This window comes from Armigeres subalbatus, chromosome 3 (genome assembly GCF_024139115.2).
Source record: "Armigeres subalbatus isolate Guangzhou_Male chromosome 3, GZ_Asu_2, whole genome shotgun sequence".
Taxonomy (NCBI): Eukaryota; Metazoa; Arthropoda; class Insecta; order Diptera; family Culicidae; genus Armigeres; species Armigeres subalbatus.
Window position 1 is genome coordinate 357,425,532 of NC_085141.1, and position 20,786 is coordinate 357,446,317.

The 20,786-nt window shown below is 38.6% G+C and overlaps 1 protein-coding gene and 1 long non-coding RNA gene across 5 annotated transcripts in view; one reads left to right on the plus strand and one right to left on the minus strand.

Annotated features, from left to right (window-relative positions):
- The window catches only part of LOC134226178 (SLIT-ROBO Rho GTPase-activating protein 1-like), a 267,693-nt gene that overhangs the window by 236,231 nt on the left and 10,676 nt on the right, over nt 1-20,786 (minus strand). The window lies entirely within an intron of this gene.
- Nucleotides 15,888-16,729, plus strand: LOC134223326 (uncharacterized). The gene is made up of 3 exons (XR_009982524.1): nt 15,888-15,968; nt 16,071-16,138; nt 16,206-16,729. It is a non-coding gene; the product is annotated as an uncharacterized LOC134223326 (long non-coding RNA).

Here is a 20,786-nt window from a genome sequence, read left to right on the forward strand (position 1 = left end):
AAAGGACGGAACCCAAACCACTTAGGAGTTCCGACGATAAAGGACGGACACCCAGCTTAATTAAAATTATGCTAGCAATTATTCTGTAAGTATAATTAATGATCTTTTATTGGTTTCAGAAAAGAAAGAAATAAATGTTATAGTGCTAATTAAGAGTGAAATAAAGTAAATCCATCAAAGTGTTTTATTAGTGTTAATTTGATATAATTCCAAATATATTGAAATCAAGTATTCAAATATATAAGTTTTATTGAAGTGTTTGCGATTCTCTTTAGATAAAAATCCCCAATTTTTTTGACTTACATAAAAAAAATGGCTGAAGAACAAATAAATGCAATATTAGCCAGACTCTCGGCTATTGAAACTGCAATAACACCAACTACCCCTGACTATTCTGATCCCCACTATATTTGGTGGATCAAAATAATCAACCAGTTGATCCCGAAGCCATAGAAGACATACCCGATCTGGTCAAAGCTCTTCCAACTTTTAACGGCGAGCCAAGTGAATTACATGTTTGGCTTGACGATGCGGAAAAATTAGTGAACTTATATCGACCTAAAACAAATGGTTCTATCAACCAATTTAATAAGTTTCACATAGTATGCAGAACCATAAGAAGGAAAGTAAGAGGAGAGGCGAATAACGCCTTGGTCTCCTCGAATGTTAACTTAAATTGGCTTATGATAAAAAATACCTTATTAACTTATTATGGAGAAAAGCGAGATTTGGCAACTTTGGACTGTCAATTAATGAGTGTACAACAGAGAGGCAAGGATCTTGAGAAATACTACAACGAAGTGAGTGCTATTCTATCGCATATAGCTAATCACGTCAAGAGTGATATTCGTTATAATCACCCTGAAGCCTCGAAATCCATTATTGAAATGTACAATGAAAAGGCGATGGATGCTTTCATACGAGGTTTAGACGGAGATATGGGTAAATTCCTAAAAAATTACAGGGCAGAATCATTAGCCCAAGCTTACAATTATTGTAACGCATTTATTAATGCGGAATTCAGGAAAAACTACACAAAATTATAAACGGACACTCCCAACTTTTCACAACATCCACAGTATCAGCAACAAAAGATACCACCAAAAGTACCACCCAGAATACTAACTACATTCACACCACAATATTTTCAACCACTACCTTCACAACACTTGATTAGACAAATTTCGAAACCACAATATAATCCATTCCTTCCAAGGCAACCATTCATTCCTAAAAACCCACAATATAATCCATATATTCATAATCGACATGTGGTAAATGCAGCCCCACAACCAGTTGTCCCCAAAAATCCACAATATAATCCATATGTTTATAACAGACAAGTTGTAAATCCTTCCGCGCAACCATTCGTTCCCAAAAATATTAAGCCTGAGCCAATTGATACTGATGTATCTATGAGAACGGTAAACTATATAAACCGGCCTTTAATACAAAATAGGAATCCGAAACAATTCCACATTGAAACAGAATGCGATGATATTGATACGCAACAATACTTTGAAAATTTACCTTATACATCGCACGAAGAATGTCCAGCAGGACCTTCATTCGAAAGATATGCTGAAAATTTGGAGTACCAGTATCCTCAAGAATTAGAAGAACATAACGAAGAACCAGAATTAAATTTTTTAGAATAAAGTCTGCATTACCATATTTTCTATTCTATGGTAATCGAAGTGATCCTTTAAAAATATTAGTCGACACTGGATCGAATAAAAATTTTATTCATCCGAAATTCGCAAGAATTTCACATCCAGTAAATAAACCTTTCAATGTTTCTTCAGTTGGAGGAAATATTCAAATTCAAACTTATTCCCAAGCAAAACTTTTTAGGCCATATTCTGACGTAAATGTGAAATTGTATCACATGGACAAGTTGCGATCATTCGACGCAATTATCGGCCATGATACATTAAAAGAAATGGAAGCAATTATTGATACCAAGGAAAATGTGTTGATAATCAATAAAAATGTTATACCTTTATTAGCGCATCGATTACAGGAGGTAAATCAAATTCGCATCCGAGATGAACATTTGCAACAAGACGAAAAGGACAAGGTACATAATTTGTTAAACCAATACCAAGATTTATTTCAACCACCTGATGAGAAGTTAACTTTTACCACAAAAATACGTGCAGATATACGTACCACTGATAATGAACCTATTTATTCAAAATCATATCCTTACCCGCAAGCCTTTAAAAATGAAGTAAACAATCAAATTGAAAAATGCTACACGATGGAATTATACGACCATCTAGATCTCCGTATAATTCTCCCGTGTGGATTGTTCCAAAAACAAGATGCCTCATGTCAGAAAAAATACCGACTTGTTATTGATTACCGAAAATTGAATCAAAAACAATAAGTGACAGGTATCCGATACCTGATACCTCTACAATTCTAGCAAATTTGGGAAAGATGAAATATTTCACAACCATTGACCTTGCATCTGGTTTTCACCAGATTCCTTTGAATAATAATGATATAGAGAAAACAGCTTTTCGGTAAACAATGGAAAGTATGAATTCGTTCGTTTACCCTTTGGTTTAAAAAATGCTCCTGCCATCTTTCAACGAGTTATGGATGATGTTCTCCATGAGCATATTGGAAAAATATGTTATGTCTATATAGATGACATTATCATATTTGGTGAAACTTTAGATGAGCAAATAAAAAACTTAAAAATAATATTGGAAACATTACGCAAAGCTAATTTTAAAATTCAACCAGATAAATCTGAATGGTTAAAATCTGAAGTTGAATTTCTTGGATTTATTGTATCCCAAAAAGGATTAAAACCAAATCCAAAGAAAATTGAAAGTATTCAAAGATATCCAGAACCCACTAATTTAAAAGAATTACGTGCGTTCCTTGGACTATCTGGATATTATAGAAGATTTGTTAAAAACTATGCCAAAATTGCAAAACCTTTAACAAAATTTCTAAAAGGAGAAAACGGTCATAAGCAAGTTTCGAAGAATGAATCCAGAAATTTTAAAATTGAATTAGATCAGGATGGAAAAAAAGCTTTAAATTATTAAAAGATATTTTATCCTCAGAAGATGTATTAGTATTTCCTGATTTCCAAAAACCATTTTTACTAACCACTGATGCTTCTAATAAAGCAATTGGTGCCGTATTGTCACAAAATTTTCATGATGGAGAAAGACCCATCACTTTCATTTCAAAAACTCTTTCAAGTACCGAAGAGAATTATGCAACTAACGAAAAAGAGATGCTTGCTATAGTTTGGGCACTGCATACTCTCAGAAATTTTATATATGGTCACAAAATTTTAATTTACACAGACCATCAACCGTTAACTTTCACAATTTCGCCAAAAATAATAATGCAAAATTAAAAAGATGGAAAGCTTTTATTGAAGAGCATGACCATCAAATTTTTTACAAACCAGGCAAAGCTAACGTTGTAGCTGATGCTTTGTCTCGGGTACAAATAAATTCTTTAACTGCAACCCAGCATTCATCTGATGAAGATGATAGCTCTTTCATTCCTTCAACGGAAGCCCCTATTAATGTTTTCAAAAATCAACTACTGTTCAAAATTGGGAATCGGTCGAGTTATGGCTTAGTAGTTCCTTTCGAAAATTATAAAAGACACATTTTTATCGAAACCCGATTCACAAACGAATTTCTAATAAATACATTGACAAAATTTCTAAATCCGAACGTCCTTAATGGAATTTTTACTACTGAACCAATAATGGCAACTATTCAAGAAATTTTTAGGGAAAATTTCAATCCAAGAACTTTTAAAGTTAGATTTTTGCAAAAAAAAAGGTTCAACATCAATACTGAAGGAAGACAACTTGAAGAAATCAAAAAAATTCAACAATTTGCCCACTGAAATGACGTAGAAAATACAGAGCAACTTCTAAAAGATTTTTGTTTCCCTAAAATGGCAAAGAAATTAAAAAAAATTGTAAAAACTTGTAAGGTTTGTAAAACAGAAAAATACGTACGTAGCCTCCAGAAGTCTATTTAAAACCCCAATACCCCAGCAACCAGGAGAAATAATTCATGGTGATATATTTGTTTACAATATAGATAATTTATTTCTAACAACCATTGATAGTTTTTTCAAGTTCTAAAAATATAGAGCAATCGACTCTAATTTCATTCTAGATGTAGAAGATGCCTTATTTGAAATTATTTATGAATGGAATATACCAAAAGTTGTAATAATGGATAATGAGAGTTCTTTTAATTCAAATGTTATAGAGCAAAGATTACGAAACTTGAATATTCAAATTTTTAAAACCCTGTTCACAGATCAGAGACAAATGGTCAAATCGAAAGATGCCATTCAACTTTAAGAGAAATTTCAAGATGCATAAAAAAGATTTTCCAGACATGGATGTTGCTGAATTAATGAGATCAACTGTGTATAAATATAATCATTCAATCCATAGTTTTGTAAAAACACTCCTAATAATATTTACATTGGAGAAATTAATAAAAATTTAGATGCAAATGAAATTAATAAAAGAAAACAAAAAGCCATGAAAAAGTTATTCAGATGTACGACAAAGAGAACGAAAAAATTCCCGAAGAAACTTATCCAACTTTTGAACCAGGATCTGATGCATTTGAAAAAACACATGATATCTCAAAGCGAAAAAGTAAATATAAAAAGATCAAAGTTAAAGAGGATTATAGTACTTATATTATTGACATCAATAATCGCAAAATTCACAAAATGAATTTAAGAAAAAACTAATGTTTGTTCAATACTTTATTGTTTCAGAATTTTGATGTGTACTGCAATTCCTATGCAAGGACAAATACAAATACATGATTTAAATAAAAACCCAATAGCCATAATACCTCTAGGGAAAGCAAAAATTAAAAATGGATACGTGAGAATAATACAACCCATTAATTTATCACAACTACATGACATAATTGTAAAATTTGACGAATTGATAAAAAATAATGTATACAATAATCAGCTTTACAAATTATTGGAAAATAGAAACAATCTGTTGTATCAAACCTTTTTGAAAATTATACCATCGTTCAGTCGAGTGAAACGTTGGGACACAATTGGAACGATTTTAAAATGGATTGCTGGAACACCCGATGCCGAGGATCTCCACATCATCAACAAAACCATGAATGCCCTAATTGACAATAACAATCAGCAAACCTACATCAATGAAAATATCAATTACCGAATTAAACATCTAAATCAAGCCGTCAACGAATTAGTAGACTTGGATTTCAAATCAACACAACAACATGCAATTGAAATCAACCTCCTCACAATTTTGCTAAATCTTAACGCCGCTCAACATCAAATAGAAGTGCTAGAAGATGCTATTTTACTTGCAAAAAATGAAATCCCTAGTAGTCAACTCTTACCTATGAAAGACTACTTAAGAATTAAACAGTTCCTCGAACACCAAAATATCCACGTAAAATCCTTTGAAGACTTATTAAGTAAATCAAGTACACAGGTCGCAATGAATAATACACACGTTATGTACATGTTAAAAGTTCCACAGTTCTCAAGTGAAATCTACAGTTATGAGTATGTTAGTCCACTCATTTTAAATGGAAGTCGAATCCACATCAAGTCGAACTATCTTATCAACAATAATTCACACATCTTCGAATCCTCACAACCATGCCAAGAGGACTCAGAAAATTTTATATGTGAATCCGAAATGCTACAACCAACAACTCCTTGTATTTTTAATTTAGTCCAACTACATCATGCAAATTGCACATACGAAAGAGTCTATTCAACTGGAATCATCGAGCGAATAAAAGACGCTACTATTCTTTTGAACAACGTTAACATAACATTACAATCCAACTGTAGTAATTTGAATCAACGCTTAGAAGAATCATACTTAGTCTATTTTGAAAAATGTGAAGTAAGTATTTCATTGATAACGACAGCTATACGAAACTCATCATGTAAACCCCAAATATATCCTTCAGACCTACAACCGGAATACTAGCCCATGCCGAAAACCTAATGGATATTCCACCACACGAATATTTGGCAAATCTTACATTAAAGCACAGATCAGTGCTCAAGCACATGTACTTGACTAATAATTCTTTACAGTGGAAACTTCACGTTTTTGGAGCAATAAGTTTTTCAACTCTATTCCTAATAACAGCCGCTTTTACAATCTACTTCATCATCACCAAGAAACAATCTAGGATTCCAAAAATAGAAATCAACCTACAGGATCAAATGAAAGCTTCTGGACCAGAAGAAAACCTAACGAAATCCCCATATTCGGATATTACCAATGAAAGACTTCAAGTTATCAATAATTATCTTAACATGCCAACAGCCAATCGTCCGATAAGACTTTGAGGGCAAAGTCATTTTAAGAAGGGAGGAGTTATCATGCGCCGTTCCTGCTACACATCAGCCGTTTCTGCTGCACATCAGCTAGTCAAAACATTTATCAAAACATCCAGCCGATGCCCGCATTCCTTTGACCGGTATCGCACACAGTTCTTATTTCAATTTAAAACACAAACAAAATTGTCAATTATAAATAGAGAAATCAACAATAAATCGCAAGCAGTTCGATTATAACCATCATAGCGTGTAGTCGTTTTAATTTTAATTTTTAAAACTCTTTTGCACATGCAAAAGTTTAACTGAATTCCTGGGGAACTTCCGGAGGAATTCCTGGGGAACTTCCGGAGGAATTCCTGGGGAACTTCGGAGGAATTCCTGGGGAACTTCCGTAGGAATTCTTGGGGGAACTTCCGGAGGAATTCCTGGGGGAACTTCCGGAGGAATTCCTGGAGGAACTTGCGGAAAAATTCCTGTAGGAACTTCCGGAGGAATTCCTGGAGAAACTTCGGGAGGAATTCCTGGAGAATCTTCCGGAGGAATTCCTGGAGGTACTTTTGGAGGAATTCCTGGGGGCATTTCCGGAGGAACTTCTGGAGGAATTCCTGGAGGAACTTCCGGAGGAATTCCTGGAGGAACTTCTGGAGGAATTCCTGGAGGAACTACCGGAGGAATTCCTGGAGGAACTTCCGGAGGAATTCCTGGAGGAACTTCCGGAGGAATTCCTGGAGGAACTTCCGGAGGAATTCCTGGAGGAACTTCCGGAGGAATTCCTGGAGGAACTTCCGGAGGAATTCCTGGAGGAACTTCCGGAGGAATTCCTGGAGGAACTTCCGGAGGAATTCCTGGAGGAACTTCCGGAGGAATTCCTGGAGGAACTTCCGGAGGAATTTCTGGTGGAACTAACGGAGGAATTCCTGGTGGAACTTCCGGAGGAATTCCTGGTGGAACTTCCGGAGGAATTCCTGGTGGAACTTTCGGAGGAATTCCTGGAGGAACTTCCGGAGGAATTCCTGGAGGAACTTCCGGAGGAATTCCTGGAGGAACTTCCGGAGGAATTCCTGGAGGAACTTCGGAGGAATACCTGGAGGAACTTCCGGAGGAATTCCTGGAGGAACTTCCGGTGGAATTCCTGAAGGAAATTCCGGTGAAATTCCTGAAGGAACTTGCGAAGGAATTCCTGTAGGAACTTTCGAAGGAATTCCTGTAGGAACTTTCGGAGGAATTCCTGGAGGAACTTCCGGAGGAATTCCCGGAGTAACTCCGGTGGGATTCCTGGAGGAACTTCCGGAGGAATTCCTGGAGGAACTTCCGGAGGAATTCCTGGAGGAACTTCCGGAGGAATTCCTGGAGGAACTTCCGGAGGAATTCCTGGAGGAACTTCCGGAGGAATTCCTGGAGGAACTTCCGGAGGAATTCCTGGAGGAACTTCCGGAGGAATTCCTGGAGGAACTTCCGGAGGAATTCCTGGAGGAACTTCCGGAGGAATTCCTGGAGGAACTTCCGGAGAAATTCCTGGAGCATCTTCCGGAGGAGTTCCTGGAGAAACTTCGGGAGGAATTCCTGGAGAATCTTCCGGAGGAATTCCTGGAGGAACTTCCGGAGGAATTCCTGGAGGAACTTCCGGAGGAATTCCTGGAGGAACTTCCAGACGAATTCCGGGATAAAATTGATGCATAAAATTAGCCCATGTTGACTCAAGCCGCCAAGGGCTGAAAATGATCTCTCACACCACCGTTTTTAAGATTCCATCGGCGCACAGGTCCACATTTTTCCCGAAAATTCTGACGGGAATTTTGTAGAGAATTTATGATGGAATTCCGCTGAGACTATTGCCAGATATTCCGCCAGGAATGGCTTCAGTCATTCCGATTGCGATGCGCGATATGCGATTTGTAAATGCAAAGCAATTGTTTGTTAATTTACGAAATACATTAATATTTATTCTCACTAAGATGGGAGTGGCAGTGTATTCTTCCAACATCTGATACAATTCGTGGTTCGTTTGCATTCCCCATATACCGCTTTCCATCTAAGCCCTAGATGATCGCTTGCAAGAATGGAAAATTTCGATAGTTGGTCAGTCTAAGTTTGTAGGGCGAAAGATAGCTAGAGAAGCATGCCTATTACAGTCACTGATGTTCATTACCGTGACGAATTAAACCGAATTATTTGATTTTCAGTACAACGGTCGGTATCCTTAGATTCCTAATGATGTATAAAACATCAAGCCATTTTGATGAAATGCGATCAAGTAATAAACTTGTTTGGCGAGTATAGAGCCCCAATGGTCCTTTTCCCTATATTATTTCTGGATGGCTCGTGAAAAAAAAAATTAGAGCTCTCATATATTTACCGCAGCAGAAATGAAATTAAGATGTCTAGCACAATTGAGTATTTTCGCTACCTTTTGTTTACTCTTCAAGCATGTGCAGCAGCATAACTATTTTTCGACAAAGTTCTTGTTTGCCCAAGTGGTGACTCAGTACACCAACTAAGAAAAACTTCATAAAGATAAACCTTGCTCACAGAAAGAAAGGAACAGCTGTGTAGAAGTTTCTTTTTCTGCCACCCTCTTCCCTAGCAGCGCAGCGCGCATCTACCATGTGACCTTTTCTCACCAAATATCGTCCACATCCCGATTGTGTGCCCCACTTAGAGTCATACAGTTCACTCTATTATTAGCCGGTTCCGTCTCTGGAGTCATCGCCAGCCAGCATCAGGGCCGCCGACGATTGCGGACCCCATTCTCGGAAAAAAGAAGAAAAAACTTAGACAAGAAAACGACTCAGAAAGAAAAACACATTCACAATAGGAACAATGTACAGATCCACTGTCTTTAGATTGGAGGGATTCAGCCGAGACCAAGAAAAAATGAGCCAAAGGGAAACACCGTGTTGTGTCTGTCGTCGTCGTTGCTGCAGTAGCGTGCGATATGAAGAACGATGAAAATCATGATTGTGAAAGGACCAGCTGAACCCTCCTCAACTCGACTTGCAAGTTAGCGAAAGAAAGAAGTAGAGTGCCTATCTCTCAGCAACATGGCCAGACCCCAGGTGGTAAATTCTTTTTCAGGTCGTCATATTTACACGCTCTATGTGGGTCTGTCTATCAGCATCGAGCTGGTAAGTACCGACTGCTGCTGTTGCCACAGCGTCGCAGCGCTTATCTGATGATTTACTTGTTTTATGCTTTGTTGTGAAACGATCACGAAAAAGGAAACACAAATTGAAGAGGGTCAGTGTATCAAGCTCGGTGCAGACGATGCGGAAAACAGACGGCAATAACCTGGGCACAGAGCAGAACTGATGAAGGTGTCAAATTTCCGATTGAAAAGATTGCAATACTTTCCGGCGAATCTTGGTCATGAAACGTATAATTAATAACCTGACCCGGGCTGCAATATGGTGCCTGGCGTATTAATTTAACATGGGATCCAGTCTGAGCAGTCAGCTGGCAGCAAGGAGCCCCGAGGGTGGCAGTAGAGTCGACTCATAATATATGTTACGTAATAACGAACCAACAAATTACGACAACGACGAAGAGCACGAATACGACGCGATGAGTTTCCATATGCTTTTGGTGCCTACCGGTGCGACTTTTCGGTGGACTCCCATACGGATCAGGAAAGTTACTGGAATTAATTTGTTGGTCGTAAAGCCGTGTGTTCAAGCGGGTCCTCTCTTGAGGGTGAAACTTTAAATATATGAGGTGTCAAGTCAAGCTATACGGTGCGTGGTTGTGTCGGGGGACCACCATCCAGGTGCACTGACTGTAGCCGTTCATTTGCTGAAAAGACGGCAGGTGATTTCTTGTGCTACTCAAAGTTACCTTTGAAGGTGGTCTGGTCGTGCGTGGAGGAAGCAGGAGAGGAATAAATTTTGGCATAATTGGTTTTGTTTTTTTATCTATGTATGTTTTTAATAGCTCCATATATTGTATGCCAAAATATGCATACCGAACTCGAATGTCAGTAATATTCAGAATATCATTATTATAGTTAATCTCAGGGGCATTTTAAATCAAAATAATCTAACTGACAAAATTATGCAATGAGGTTCCCCCAAACTATACAAGTTCAAACATATCAACACATCAGGGCTGGTAGCGATAAATGCCGCAAGGAGACTTTGAATTGCATAAAAAGTGACCAAAAGTGACTTTTAGTTCACGAAAAAGTAATAAAACTATTAAGAAGTTCAGCCCTCTTTATAAGAATTTGTCATTTTTTAAAGTTCTTAATTACAATGTAGTCAGATTTTTTCGCAAGGTTCAATGTTTCCTAAAATTCTCGTCAGAGTAGTTTATTTACGCCTTTTAAATTCTACATTATGTAACGATTTGTTTATACGATGAACACTTGCGTAAAAAAACAGAATCTACCTGCAATGTTGATGCCTTTCTTGCACATTATAAGTTGTTATAAGAGAAACACATTAGAGAGGGGTAAATAAAATTGTAAAATCGATTTTTTTTGTAGTGCCAGTATTGTACGAAACAGTCGCAATACTGGCTCAACTTAAAATGCCTGAGACTTTGAAATAAATAGCGATTGTTAAAAGAATTAATTAGGTCGCCAAATATTCATTGTATTTTTAATCCCTAATCATAATACATACTTTAATCCCTAATCACCTAATACATTGAAACTGAAATTCATCATATAATGTACTGCTTCTTTGAGTTCTGGGGTAACTCTTGAGGTAATTTCTTGGTTTTCTCCCAGCTGTTAAATAATAGAAAAACCTTGTCTAAACTAGTGTCAATTACAATGTTTGAAAACTCGATGTACATTCAACTCGATTTAAAAAATGTATTGGGATGTAACCCCTTTTTTTCGATGGGATTCAAACCTACAACCTGTTCAATTAGGTTTCACCCCAATTATCAAAAACTCTACTAAAATGCGTCTAAATTAAAGAAAACTCAATTCGCGAATGACTACTGTACCAGACACTTGGAAATACGTTTGAAGGATAATAATTTCATCATATGTCATCACCGGGGGGATCCTCTCCGGTGTGGTGCGAATCTGGTCGAGCGTCTGTTCTCCATGTTAGGGGCGGCTGATCATCGTCCGAGTGCCAGCGAGGGAATCTAAATTAAACTGTGCACATCATGCTGCATCGTGTCAGCATCGAGAAGGCAGCCCCTTCAACGCGATGTAGGTAGCGCAACCCTGGTAAGGTAGCCTACCGAAGATTCTACAGTTAGTTACCAAGAAAGGCAAAAGTAGAGCAAACGGATTGATTCAACGGCAACAGACCCGACAACGAATAAAGGTCAACAATTGGAAAATCGGATCTTGGAACGTGAGAGCTTTCAATGTACCCGCACATGTTAGACTCCTGTCTTGTGAGCTGCAGAAGGTCGGCGTGAATGTGGCAGCAATCCAGGAAATACGGTGGCCCAGAACTGCAGAACGTGAATTCCGGCCGTGGATCCCACAGCGAACACAACATTCAAGTACCACATCTACTATAGCGGCGGTGACAGAGCAGAACGAGGAGTTGGATTCATGGTGATCGGGAAGCAGATGAAGCGTGTTATCCGGTGGAAGCCGATAAACGACCGCATTTGCGTGTTGAGAATGAAGGGCAAATTCTTCAACTATAGCCTGATCAGCATCTATGCCCCAACGAACGATAAGCCTGATGACGTGAAGGATGAGTTCCATGAGATCCTTGATAAGACCTACGAAGAGTGCCCAACACACGATGTAAACATTGTCATCGAGGATGCAAATGCGCAGATCGGAAGAGAAAGTTTTTTTGTCATTGGTACGGGAAGCCTTCATTCCGCTACCAACGATAATGGTCTGCGGCTTGTAACCTTTGCTTGTAACTGCCACTTGCCATAAAGTTGTGTAATAAAAACCCAGATTAATCCACCTAGCGGTGATGGTGCCTTTCTCGTTCGTTCAAAAGGTTTGGAAAAATCTCAAATAACACCAATATGTGGATTGGTCTTATTTTTCATATTTGTTTATATGTTGCAATTTGTTGCAAACAAATCGGATGAGCATAAGAGCAAAAAATGGCATTTTATTTTGTAGTTTTGAAATTAGTATTTTCGCCATAACTTTTGACTCAATTGTACGATCCGGCCAAGTTTCTATAGGAAACAATGGGACAAGATTCTGCGTCGAATGCAATCTATTGCGAGCGACCTGAGAAGCACACATATTGCTCATGTATCACAGTAACTTATATATGACCGGATTCAGTCACAATATGGTTACTGCAACCAGATTTGTTGAACTTGTGTTCCTTGGGGATGAAGTCTAAGTGCTGAAAAAGTGAGCTAAACTTTTCGAACTCTTTTTCACAATAAATAGTAATTTGACCCTAACATCTAAGCCCATAGTCCGATCTGGCCAATTTTCAATAAGAAAATATGAGACATTCTGCGTCGAATGCAATTTAATGCGAGCAAATCGGTTGAGGAAAAGTGCCTGAAAAATGAGTGACATTTTTACGCGATTTTTTTGTATGAATTTGTATTTTGGCCATAACTTTCGATCCCATAGTTCGATCTGGCCAATTTGTAAATGTATGAATTTGTATTTTGGCCATAATTTCGGATCCCATAGTCCGATCTGGCCAATTTCAAATAGGAAATAATGGGACAGGATTCTGCGTCGAATGCAACTTGTTGCGAGCAAATCGGTTTAGGATAAGTGCCCGAAAAATGAGTGACATTTCCTACGCAATTTATTCGTATGAATTTGTATTTTGGCCATAACTTTCCATCCCATAGTTTGATCTGGCCAACTTCAAATAAGAAACAATAGGACAGGATTCTGCGTCGAATGCAACTTGTTGCGAGCAAATCAGTTGAGGATAAGTGTCCGAAAAATGAGTGACATTTTTACGCGATTTTTTCGTATGAATTTGTATTTTGGCCATAACTTCTAATCCCATAGTCCGATCTGACCAATTTCAAATAGGAAACAACGGGACAGGATTTCACGTCGAATGCAATTTGTTGTGAGCAAATCGATTGAGGATAAGTGCCCGGAAAATGAATGAATTTTTTTACGCGATTTTTTTGTATGAATTTGTATTATGGCCATAACTTCTGATCCCATAGTTCGATCTGGCCAATTTCAAATAGAAAACAATGGGACAGGATTCTGCATCGAATGCAACTTGTTGCGAGCAAATCGGTTGAGAATAAGTGCCCGAAAAATGAGTGGAATTTTTTACGCGATTTTTTTGTTTGAATTTGTATTTTGGCCATAACTTCGGATCCCATAGTCCGATGTGGCCAATTTCAAATAGGAAACAATGGGACAGGATTCTGCCTCGAATGCAACTTGTTGCAAGCAAATCGGTTGAGGAAAAGTGCCTGAAAAATGAGTGACATTTTTTACGCGATTTTTTCGTATGAATTTGTATTTTGGCCATAACTTCTGATCCCATAGTCCGATCTGACCAATTTCAGATAGGATACAATGAGACAGAATTCTACGTCGAATGCAACTTATTTCAAGCAAATCGGTTAAGGATAAGTGCCTGAAAAATGAGTGACATTTTTTACGCGATTTTTTTGTAAGAATTTGTATTTTGGTCATAACTTTCGATCCCATAGTTCGATCTGGCCAATTTCAGATAGGAACTAATGGGACAGGATCCTGCGTCGAATGCAATTTGTTGCGAGCAAATCGGTTGAGGAAAAGTGCCTGAAAAATGAGTGACATTTTTTACGCGATTTTTTTTGTAAGAATTTGTATTTTGGCCATAACTTTCGATCCCATAGTTCGATCTGGCCAACTTCAAATAGGAAACAATGGGACAGGATTCTGCGTCGAATGCAACTTGTTGCGAGCAAATCGGTTGAGGATAAGTGCCCGAAAAATGAGTGACATTTTTTAAGCGATTTTTCGTATGAATTTGTATTTTGGCCATAACTTTCGATCTCATAGTTCGATCTGGCCAATTTCAAATAGGAAACAATAAGACAGGATTTTGCATCGAAGGCAACTTGTTGCGAGCAAATCGGTTGAGAATAATTTCCCGAAAAATGAGTGACATTTTTTACGCGATTTTTTCGTATGAATTTATATTTTGCCCATAACTTCTGATCCCATAGTTCGATCTGGCCAATTTCAAATAGGAAACAACGGGACAGGATTTTACGTCGAATGCTACTTGTTGCGAGCAAATCGATTGAGGACAAGTGCCCGGAAAATGAGTGATATTTTTTACGCGATTTTTTCGTTTGAATTTGTATTTTGGCCATAACTTCTGATCCCATAGTTCGATCTGACCAATTTCAAATAGAAAACAATGGGACAGGATTCTGCATCGAATGCAACTTGTTGCGAGCAAATCGGTTGAGAATAAGTTCCCGAAAAATGAGTGACATTTTTTACGCGATTTTTTCGTATGATTTTGTATTTTGGCCATAACTTTCGATCCCATAGTTCGATCTGGCCAATTTCAAATAGGAAACAATGGGACAGGATTGTGCGTCGAATGCAACTTGTTGCGAGCAAATCAGTTGAGGATAAGTGCCCGAAAATGAGTGACATTTTTGAGTAGTTTTGCGCACACACACACACACACATACACACACACACATACACACACATAAACACACACACAGACATCACCTCAGTTCGTCGAACTGAGTCCATTGGTATATAACACTATGGGTCTCCGGCCTTCTATAAAAAGTTTGTTTTGGAGCGATCATATAGCCTTTACCGTATACTTAGTATACGAGAAAGGCAAAAGCTGCCTTTTCTAACATGCTTTTTAGGATAAAAGCTTAGAACTAAAGTAGATTAAATATTAATGAGTCCTGAGAGAAATTATTTAGCTTCAAAGTAATCCTATAAAACTCGTCTAAAATTACTGTAGGATACCTGGACCAGCGATGATAGCTCAGCGGAATAGGTGGGATGCTCGATCGGTGGTACTTCCATGGACAATAATAATCGCACACACGGCACTTAGCAAAACACACCTTTTATTGAAACGCGGACTCTAACAGGCTACATGTATTTCGACTTAACTCTAACAAAAAAAACTTATAACTAAACACGTATAATCGGCCTCGCAGGACCGTTTCCGACTGTGGATGAAATCAAACTAAAATCTCCTGATTTCTCTCATGTCTCCAACCCGAGCAATGTGGTGAGTTTGGTACTACCTAAAAGCTATGATAGCCCATATCTCCTGCTCAAATCACCTAGCCGATGTTATCACTCTCCTATCGCCTATCTCATATCAATGACGTCACCAAAGGCACGATCGAAAGGGAAAGTGATCGTTGGCCTAGGTCATGTATGTTTAATGGCCGTCGAGCAACCGATAGAACAAAAGCCATCTGCAATGATCTATCACTGATCTGGCGACGGTTTGCCTTGCTGCTGTTGGTGGCTGAAACTACGAGATGCATAGGGTGGCTCTCACAGACAATTACTATGAATGTATTAGTAAATTTTAATTATTCTGAAGCTATGACTACGCAAATTTGAGGAACTAATATGTGCTTCTGAAACTGCTCTGCCATTTCTATTTTAACTTGGCTGAAGAGTAGAAGCCAGTTTCAGTGCGATAGCTATTTTTTAAAGTTTCTCTAAGGTGAGTATTAAAAAGTGAAGTTACATAACGTACAACTTGTAGTGCAGTGATGAAAACTTAATATATATTCTAATTTCTATTTTCTTAAAATTATTTGAATAGTTCGAGTACGTTTAATTTCGCACGAGGCGAACGCTCTACTCTCGAGCAATTTATTCTAGTACTTAAAGGTAATTATCCATTGAATTCATTTATTTAACGATTACACACCTAACCAAGATTCATGTCGGACAGCAGCGTCCGAACGACGCTTTTTGTACGCTTTTTCCCGTTCCCGCTGGACACGTCTCGTCCACGCGGTGTGAACCCGGCCGTGCGGGCCCGCCATTACGGTAGCCAAACGAGAAGTGAGGCCTTCCGACCTACCGAGAATCTCCGAAGGAAAGTATCCCCTAGTCCCGGTGGCTGTGTAGTCCCGCAGGCGAAGGCCAGTTGGAGACCCGCTTCCCGAGGAGAGGAGACGGCAGAGTATCGGACCATCAGCCACTGCCCCTTCTCGCAACTCTAAATCGGCCATCAACGCACGTGTGCCTATTCCGGCGATGCATCTGCCGAAGAGCTCGGGTGTTCTGTCGCACTACTGATTGGACATCCCCTGTAGCTGGCGCCGTCCTCATCATCTTTCGATGACGACACAACCCTGCCGGTGTACCCAGCTGCCAGCATAGAGCATACACCCTGATCAGGTATGCCGTTAATCATGGCCATGTCACACACACACACACACACACACAACAACACTCACACTACACAAAATGAATATTTGGAAAAATGAATACACATAAATGAATTCAATCTAAGTTTCTTTTGCGTCAATTTATTTATCTCGCTAAGCCCTGTGGTGTGTTGGTCGGCCCGGGAATGTGTTGAGTTTACGTTTCATGCGCTACAGATAGAGTACGTTTTTGCCTACGTTCACTTTACTGCTTCGGTGCGTTCACCTCAGGAAAACTTCACCTCTGAATTTTCGTTGTCTAGCTTTGGAACCGTTCTAAAACCCCTAGTAGATTGCGCTCATGCTTCCTAAAGCTAAGTCGGGCAACTTATTATAACACGACCAGTGGTCTCTCAACGTTGAGAGTGGCGCATAAGTCACTGAGTTTGCGGCAATTCATTTAGAGCTTTGACGAACGGTTACATAGTACCTACTTCGCACATAAGAATATCCGCAAACACACCTAGCAACATCTGAGTGGAGACTGATGTTATAGATGTAAGATCCTTGAGAGGTCCGAACATCTACTCGGATCACTACCTTGTAGTTGCAAAAATGCGGGTGGACTTTCCAGCGTCACGAATTCACGAAACAACAGAACGATGTGTTTCAATATCCAACGCTTGTCAGCTAGACGAGCGGATAGGAGATGTCACCGGATCTGGCGACGTCAACAGATTGTGGGAAAATATCCACGAAGTTGTGACTACAACAGCGCGGGAAGTGTTAGGCACTGCGCAGCGACGCCAACAAATTGGTTGGTTTGATGAAGAGTGCCAGCGATTGACGGACAAGAAAAATATTGCTAGGAGTCGAATGCTAGTGGCTCGTACCCGTTCCAACAGAGAGCGGTACAATGTAGCAAGGGCAGAAGAGAAACGAATCCACCGCAGAAAAAAAGGCAACACGAAGAGATTGTGATAGCTGAAGCGCAGGAGAACATGGATAGAAACGATATGCGGAGGTTTACGCTACTGTCAATGGCGCATGGCATAAGACTGCGCCAGTGCTCGCCATGTGCAATGACCGAGAGGGGAATTTACTGACAAACAAGACCAGGTGGAAGGAGCACTTCGAAGATTTGTTGAACGGTGAAAATGAAGGTGTATTAAGGATCAGGATGGACATAGTCGGCGACGGTCAAGCTGTGGAACCCCCAACGCTGGACGAGGTTAAGAAGGCTACAAACGAGCTTTAAAACAGTACAGCTGTTGGGAAGGACGAAATCCCGGTCGAGCTTCTCTAACACGGAAGTGAGCAGCTAGAAAAAGCTGGAAAAATTTTGGGTTCCAGAATACCTTAACCCTTTCCCGACCGCAATTTTTTTCAAGGATTTCAATAGGAAGGAACCCGAGCAGCAGGTTGCTGCAACCAGTATCACTTGACTTGTGCTGCTTGAGAATCATTTTTGAGAAATATTCTAGAACAACGGTTATTTGGCGTTTCAATTAATGGAAAACGAATCAAAAGTTTTTGATTGTATTTGATTTGATTGTTTTTAATAGTTCAACCACTTGCTCTCAAAATTTATTATATTTGTAGTATAATGTGCCAAATATTGCTTTTTGTTGTTTAAACAGTTCGATGAAGGTTAGAAGGTGCAAAATTTGATGGTGCTCTACAGACACCACGGGCGAAAGAGGGTTGAAATACTAATACAGTGTCAACCAGATTTTGTCACTCCCCGATTTTATCACGTCCCGATTTTGTCACGTTTTCGACCCGATTTTGTCACCCCAAAAAAATTTGAAAATTTTAGTCGTTCTTTTTATTTTTGTAAATAATACCGCAAACAACAATGATTTTCATGAAATAACTTTCATCGTCTGTGGTTTATTATAAATAATTTCTGAGTACCTGTGAATGATTTTTAAGCCTTTTTGTCAAGAAATAACGGGTGCCAATCACGCATTTTACCTTTCCAAGGCATAAGCTGATTCATATTTGTGAAATGAATTAAAAAATTGAAAATATTTTTTTCCGATTTTGTCACATTTCCTATTTTATCACCCCAAAATTCTCCAGGGGGGTGATAAAATCGGGATATTACTGTATCACAAATGTATTGGTGATTCAGATTCAAAATTACCCAAAATATTTTTAAAACGACTCTTCCTAGTTAGATCTCTAAAGTTTAAAGAATTTTTAATGTAAAATTATCATAGCAATATACTTCGAAAAAAATGCAAGTATTGTCGCTAAGTAAGATAGTTAGGTCCATCTTGCTTATAGCATGTCTCACAATATACAAAACCATGAACAATGACATACAACCCCTCCATTTAAACCCTGTTTAAAAGATAATAAGGAAATCGAGTCACAAGGCCAGCCAAGTTTCAATTAAACTTTGAAGCTACGAAAACGTTAAGAGCAACTTTTCGGCTTCCAAGCTTTTATTTTCCCAGATTCGCTATTTAATTTGAGTAAAATATTATTCGACTGAGTTTTGATAAAAAAAAAATGTTGAAAATTGTGACTTTTTACGAGAAAAAGTGACTTTAGTGACTTGAGCTCGAATAAAGAGACTTTTTAGTGACTGACCCGTGACCAAGTCACTAAAAAGTGACCCGCTATCAGGCCCGATACATGTACAGCATACCCAGTGAACCACATAACGCATAACCAGCTTTAAACAAATACAGTTGTATCCAATACAGCATAAATATTTTTGCCGTAATAAGAATTTATCGTTTTGCTCGCAAAGTTATTAAATAAATTAATTTCTAAATAGTTTTAACTACTATTTTATAATCATCACATTGCTTCTTATCAAGTTTAAATTTCATTTTAGTTATAATATTTATGCTATTTTATATATCGTATGTGTCTATAATATTTTTCCAATTGACTAACGACAGCCTATGCCATCAGGAATATTTTTTCCGATACAGGTCCGAGGTCCAGTGGTAGCGGTATTCTTCAACCGAAACGAAATCGATAGAATGATTTTCAATCAAATAAAAGACAAACAAAGATTATGTTTCACATAAGCTGGAAACGACTGGATTATCTTTATTCCTTTAGTAAATCTCATCGTTATAATCTTCGACCGATTTATATGAAATTTTCTCATATTATAACAACGAGAAGTGTAAAAATTGTATTCACACGAGCCAGGTTAATGCATTGCTAGACTACATAATAATCCATTCAAAAACCACAATCCTCGATGAATTGAACGACGTAAACATTCAATTCACGAAACCACACCATTAATATCTCCTTAGGCATTTCTCGAAATAGTTGTTCAAATCCCATAAATCCCCAACGGATTAGGCAAAGCTTGAAACACATTCTAGTACATGTAATGCCTTTCCCAGCTAACCATCAAACGAAATATAGCCACATTCGAACTACTACGAACAAGGTCCCGTGGTTCAACAGATTCCAATTCCATGCCATGCATGTAAATCAAAACCAACATCGACAGAGACCGAGTGCCACCCATCATCCAATCAGGGACCGAGAACCGAGGGGATATCACTAATTGGAGCAAATCCGCTCCTATTACTTCAACGAGCGTGCAAATGGGCATGGGATGTCTGTGCTGGTGCATGTTGATTCGGATCGACACAGGCATTGGACGATGACGAAGTTGAATATCATCATCTGTGTCTGTTTTCAGACTCGTCCATGATGGCGATGATGATAATCACTTAACATTGGTGTTATCTTTCGTTCGAAACTGGCAGAGGGGATGGTTCATGTAACACCATAAAGTGTGGATTCTACTGACGACGGGAGGGAAAGTTTTGTGGTTGTCGTAAAATGTAATCAATTTGTTGCAAACAGGATGGTCTGGCCAGGCGGATCATCCGCAGTGGGAACTCCGGCGCGGCAGGGGACGACGGATTTGTAATGGATTCCTATTCATGACTGATGCTGAAATGGTTTAGGTTTACAAGTAATTAAATAGACCATTTAACGAGGTTTTGGTGTGGGATGCTCCAATTGAGACCATCTAGACAGTTGAAATCGAGATGAATTTAGAATTTATCAAATCGACTGGATGACTAACAAAAAATGTTCTTTGTCATGGTTTCATGTCAATAACATCACGATTCAGCCAAGCCGATTTACAGCACCATCTCCAATTATTCTGC